The sequence below is a fragment of the Rhinopithecus bieti genome, unplaced genomic scaffold, assembly GCF_001698545.2.
Source record: "Rhinopithecus bieti isolate Rb0 unplaced genomic scaffold, ASM169854v2 scaffold_10614, whole genome shotgun sequence".
NCBI lineage: Eukaryota > Metazoa > Chordata > Mammalia > Primates > Cercopithecidae > Rhinopithecus > Rhinopithecus bieti.
Genome location: NW_016806893.1, coordinates 2,688,344 through 2,694,487, shown reverse-complemented (window position 1 = coordinate 2,694,487; position 6,144 = coordinate 2,688,344).

Below are 6,144 nucleotides of genomic sequence, written 5' to 3'. Positions count from 1 at the left end.
CTGCCTCCCGGGTTTGCGCCATTCTCCTGCCTCAGCCTCCCAAGTAGCTGGGACTACAGGCGCCCGCCACCTCGCCCGGCTAGTTTTTTGAATTTTTTTAGTAGAGACGGGGTTTCACCGTGTTAGCTAGGATGGTCTCGATCTCCTGACCTCGTGATCCACCCGTCTCGGCCTCCCAAAGTGCTGGGATTACAGGCTTGAGCCACCGCGCCCGGCGATTATATTTTTTATTAAAACATTTTGATGTTTTTCTAAAGATGGGGTTTTGCCATATTGCCCAGGCTTGTCTCAAACTCCTGGCCTCAAGTGATCCTCCTGCCTCAGCCTTCCTAGTAGCTGGTATTATAGGCATGAGCCACAGCACCTGGCCTTATTTTTAATTTTTCAATACAAACATTGAAGACTAAATATTTCCCTCTAAGGACCGCTTCAACTGTACCCCACAAGTGTTTCCAATACTATTGTTTAGCCCACAGTTGAGATTCCTGGTGTATATTGGTTTATGGCAAGTAAACTAAATTTGTTAGCACTTACTAACTGTATGTGACTATGATAATCACTTTAGGAAGTGAAGAACCTGCAGGAGATGCTGCTCACATCCTTCCTCCTACCCATTAGGTAAAGTAAACCTATTGCATATTTTAGTTGTGGCTCATTTCCTCAAAGTTGTCCAAACCTAATAATGTTCCCTGTTATAAGGATCTTAGAATCAATAAGGATAAGACAATGCCAATAACAAGTAGTGAAGCAAGTGACCCAAAACACGAACAATGAAGATAAACAGTCCCAGCTCCAAGATACTTACTTAAGTAGCAAGGAGTGTATCAAGGAAAACGGCAGTTTTCTTCATAAACGTACTTTTAACTTGTTCTCTACCCTCCCTTGAAGGATGAACTAAAAATTATAGCTTACTAGTAAAATGAAAAGGAAGAGCTCTTTGGCCAGAAGTATTTTTGGCTCTTTGAGCCATGTGATTTGGAATGTTGTCAAGGGCAGCTTTTCATGTTTTGTGCAATTATAGTCAAGGCTGGAATCTATAATTTGTTCTAATTTTCCATGAGTATTGCCCTTGCCACCATTCACTCTCTGCTATTCCACAATTTCTAAGATCCATATTTGGGTGTATATAGTACAGGTAACTAGGCAACTTGGGAGATTTTTTTTTTTGTCTGTTAGTGTTATGAAGATCCAGAAGAATGAGGAAGGATTGCATTCATTTATATATCATGTGTATTTATACTAGGTTGAACAATATGAAATTGCTGATCTTTGACCATTTTTATTTCACTGTATTATTTTATTATTTATTTATTTATTTATTTTTGAGACAGTCTCACTTTGTTGCCCAGGCTGGAGTGTAACGGTGTGATCTTGGCTCACTGCAACCTCCGCCTCCTGAGTTCAAACAATTCTCCTGCCTCAGCCTCCCGAGTAGCTGGGATTACAGGTGTGTACCACCATGCCCAGCTAATTTTTGTATTTTTAGTAGATATGGGGTTTCACTATGTTGGTCAGGCTGGTCTCGAACTCCTGACCTCAAACGATCCACCCGCCTCAGCCTCCCAAAGTGCTGGGATTACAGGTATGAGCCACCGCACCTGGCCTATTTTATTTTTTTGTGACAGGGTCTGGCTCTGTCACCCAGGCTGGAGTGCAGTAGCAAGACCATGGCTCTCCGCAGCATTGACATCCTGGACTCAAGTGATCCTACCACCTCAGCCTCCCAAGTAGATGGAACTACAGGTGTGACCCCACCATGCCTGGTTAATTTTTAAAAGTTTTTTTGTAGAGATGAGGTTTCATCATTTTGCCCAGGCTAGTTTTGAACTCCTGGGCTCAAGTCATCTGCTCGCCTCTGCCTCCCAAGGTGCTGGGATTATAGGCATGAGGCACTGCACCAGCCTTCAACCATGTTTTTATGTCTTTATTTTTGAGACATGGTCTCCCTCTGTTGCCCAGGCTAGAGTGCAGTGGTGCAATCATGGTTCACTGTAGCCTCTACCTTCTGGGCACAATTGATCCTCCTGCCTCAGTCTCCCGAGTAGCTGGGATTACAAGTGTGCCACCACACCTGGCTAATTTTTGTATTTTTTTTGTAGAGACGGGTTCTTGCCATGTTGCCCAAGCTGGTCTCAGACTCCTGAGCTCAAGCAATCTGCCGCCTCAGCCTCCCAAAGTGCTGGGATTACAGGTGTGAGACGCCGTGCCTGGCCAACCATTTTTAACCTATGACTCAACCTTGTATAATTAGAAGCAAATCCTAGGTCGTGGTCATGAAAACTCCCTTTTCTGATAAGAGAAAGAAAAAAATGGAGAAAATTAAAGTAGTTGTGTCTTATGTTGATAACTTAAAACTCAAGGCTACTAACTTTTTTCCAGTCTTCCCTTTCCCTTTCCTTTTCCCTTCCTTCCTTCTTCCTTTCTTCCTTTCTTTTTTTTTTTAAGCCTCTGAGGGCAATCAGAATGTTAAACTTTTGGCCAGGCACAGTGGCTCACACCTGTAATCCCAGCACTTTGGGAGGCCAAGGCGGGCGGATCACGAGGTCAGGAGATCGAGACCATCCTGGCCAACGCGGTGAAACCCCGTCTTTACTAAAAATACGAAAAAAAAGAAAATAAATATTAGGCGGGCGTCTTCGTGGGCGCCTGTAGTCCCAGCTACTCGGGAGGCTGAGGCAGGAGAATGACGTGAACCCAGGAGGCGGAGCTTGCAGTGAGCCGAGATCCTGCCACTGCACTCCAGCCTGGGCGACAGAGTGAGACTCTGTCTCAAAAATAAATAAATAAATAAATAAATAAGCCTAGCATGGTGGCACGCGCAAAACAAAACAAACAAACAAAAGAATGTTGAACTTTTGATAAGCAGGTTAAGTCTTAGCAGGAAATAAGCCTTTTTTTTTTTTTTTTGAAATGGAGTCTTGCTCCTGTTGTGCAGATTGGAGTACAGCGGCATGATCTCAGCTCAAGGCAACCTCCACCTCCCAGGTTCAAGCGATTCTCCTTCCTCAGCCTCCTGAGTAGCTGGGATTATGGGCGTGCACCACCATGCCCGGCTAATTTTTGTATTTTTGGTAGAGATGGAGTTTCGCCCTGTTGGCCAGTCTGGTCTCAAACTTCTGACCTCATGATCCACCCACCTTGGCCTCCCAAAGTGTTGGGATTACAGGTGTGAGCAACCGTACCTGGCCAGATTTTCTTCTTTCTTGACAGGAAATGATGATGCTATTTAGCAGAATAGCCTTTGAGAAGTTTTGGTAGCGAAATGAGTGTCCTGCTAGGGGGCTGTGAGGCTCTGAGGAAAAAGCTGTCCGTCTGTGCACAGGCATGCTCTTGGCTGGCACACTCTCCACCAGGGTCCCTGGCCAGGTAACTGGAATCAGTTGAAAGACTTTTTAGATATTTGCCCTGGATCATGTTGCTGGCAGCAGCCACTGCTCACCAGGCTGCCCTTGCTGCACTTCTGTGCGGGGTGAAGTGGGGTGGCAATGAGAAAACACATCAACACGTCTATATAACACAGGAGTCTCCAATCCCTGGGCCATAGACATGAACTGCTCTGTGGCCTGTTAGGAACTGAGCTGCACAGCAGGAGGTAAGCAGTGGGTGAGTGAGCATTACTGCCTGAGCTCTGCTTCCTGTCAGATCAGCGGAGGCATGAGATTCTCGTGGGAGTGCAAACTATCGTGAACTGCGCATGCGAGGGATCTAGGTTAGCGCTCCTTATGAGACTCTCACTAATGCCTGATGTTCTGAGGTCGAACAGTTTCATCCCAAAATGATCCCCAACGCTGTGGAAAAATCGTCTTTCAGGAACCTGGTCCCTGGTGCCAAAAAGGTTGGGGACTGCTGATATAACATATAACTATGTATGTATATGTACGCATATAGATTGTGTGTGTGTGTATATATATGTAAGCATATAGCATGTAGGTGCAAAAGTAATTGCACACACACACACACACATACATGTATTTTGAGACAGAGTCTCTCTGTGTCACCCGGGCTAGAGTGCAGTGACACGATTTTGGGCATGAGCCACCACGCCTGGCCTTCTTTTTGAAAAGGGCATCTCTTATTTCTGAATGATTGCAGAGATTTCAGTTGTGAGTAACTGTGTCAGACAGATATTGCTTTTAATCCTGATGGATTAATAACAGGCACCTAATTCATTCTAGGTCACTAATATTTAGGGCAAGCATAAAAATGGAGGCACATTCCAAGTATGTAAATACTATAAATCAAGTTAACAGCTGTTAAAATATAATTTGTCTTTGTAAATTGATAAATATAACTTTATGATGGGACAGGCATGGTGGCTCATGCCTATAATCCCAGCACTTTGGGAGGCTGAGATGGGTGGATCACTTGAGGTCAGGAGTTCGAGACCAGCCTGGCCAACAACGTGAAACCCTGTCTCTACTAAAAATACAAAAATTAGCTGGGCGTGCTAGTGTGCACCTGTCATCCCAGCTACTCGGGTGGCTGAGGCACAAGAATCGCTTAAACCGGAGAGACGGAAGTTGCAGTGAGCAGAGTGTAGTGCAGCCGCTGCACTTCAGCCTGGCTGACAGAGTGAGACTGTCTCAAAATTTAACAAAACACTCCCTCCCAAACCAAACCAAACAAAAAAACTTTTAAAAGCCACTTTATAATAACAAAATAGAATGTGTTAACTTTTTTTTTTTTTTTTTAAGAGAGAGGGTCTGGCTCTGTCACCCAGGCTGGGGTGCAGTGCATGATCACAGCTTACTGCAGCCTCTAACTCCTGGGCTCAAGTGATTCTCCTGTCTCAGCCTCCTGAGTAGCTGGAGTTACAGACACACTCCACCATGCCTGGTTTATTTTAAAATTTTTTGTAGAGACAGGATTTTGCTATGTTGTCCAGGCTGGTCTTGACCTCCTGGCTTCAAGTGATTCTCTCTTTTGAGCCTCCTAAAGTGTTGGGATTACAGGTGTGAGCCACAGCACCAGGCCTAAAATGTGTTTAAAACTATGGCTTTGGCTGGGCGCGGTGGCTCATGCCTGTAGTCCCAGCACATTGGGAGACCCAGGTGGGCGGATCACTTGAGGTCAGGAGTTTGAGACCACCCTGGCCAACATGGCAAAATGCCGTTTCTATTAAAAATACAAAAATTAGCTGGGTGAGGTGGTGTGCGCCTGTAATCTCAGCTACTTGGGAGGCTAAGGCAGGAGAATTGCTTAAACTTGGGGGAGCAGAAGTTGCACTGAGCTGACATGGTGCCACTGCACTCCAGCCTGGGCAACAGAGCAAGACTCTGTCTCTAAATAAATAAATAAATAAATAAATAAAATGATGGCTTTTATTGACAGAAATTTGCTGAACTATCTGATATTATTAAATCTAATTATTATTGCCTATATGTCTGAGCATTCTGTTAATGGGCTACTGATGTCTGGATGAAACAAAAAGACATACATAGCTCATATATGTTTTTGTAATTTTTTTTTTGAGACAGAGTTTCACTCTTGGTGCCCAGGCTGGAATGCAATGGTGCCATCGCAGCTCACTACAACCTCTGCCTCCCAGATTCAAGCGATTCTCCTCCCTCAGCCTCCTGAGTAGCTGGGATTACAGGCACCGGCCATCACGCCTGGCTAATTTTTTGTATTTTTAGTAGAGACAGGGCTTCACCATGTTGGCCAGGCTGGTCTCGAACTCCTGACCTCAGGTGATCCACCTGCCTCGGCCTCCCAAAGTGCTGGGATTATAGGCCTGAGTCACTGCGCCCAGCCTGTTTTCATAAATTTATTTTTCTTACCTCCACTTCTGCAGAATCATTATGTTGTTATAATCAATATTTTTGGCAATGACCTAAAGAAACAAAGAAACAAGGAACATGCTGGGCGCGGTGGCTCATGCCTGTAATCCCAGCACTACAGGAGGCCAAGGCAGGCAGATCACGAGGTCAGGAGTTCAAGACCAACCTGACCAATATGGTGAAACCCCATCTCTACTAAAAACACAAAAATTAGCCAGGCGTGGTGGCACACCTGTAATTCCAGCTACTCGGGAGGCTGAGGCAGGAGAATCACTTGAACCAGGGAGGCGGAGGTTGCAGTTAGCTGAGGTTGTGCCACTGCACTCCAGTCTGGGCGACAGAGCAAAACTCCGTCTCAAGAAAA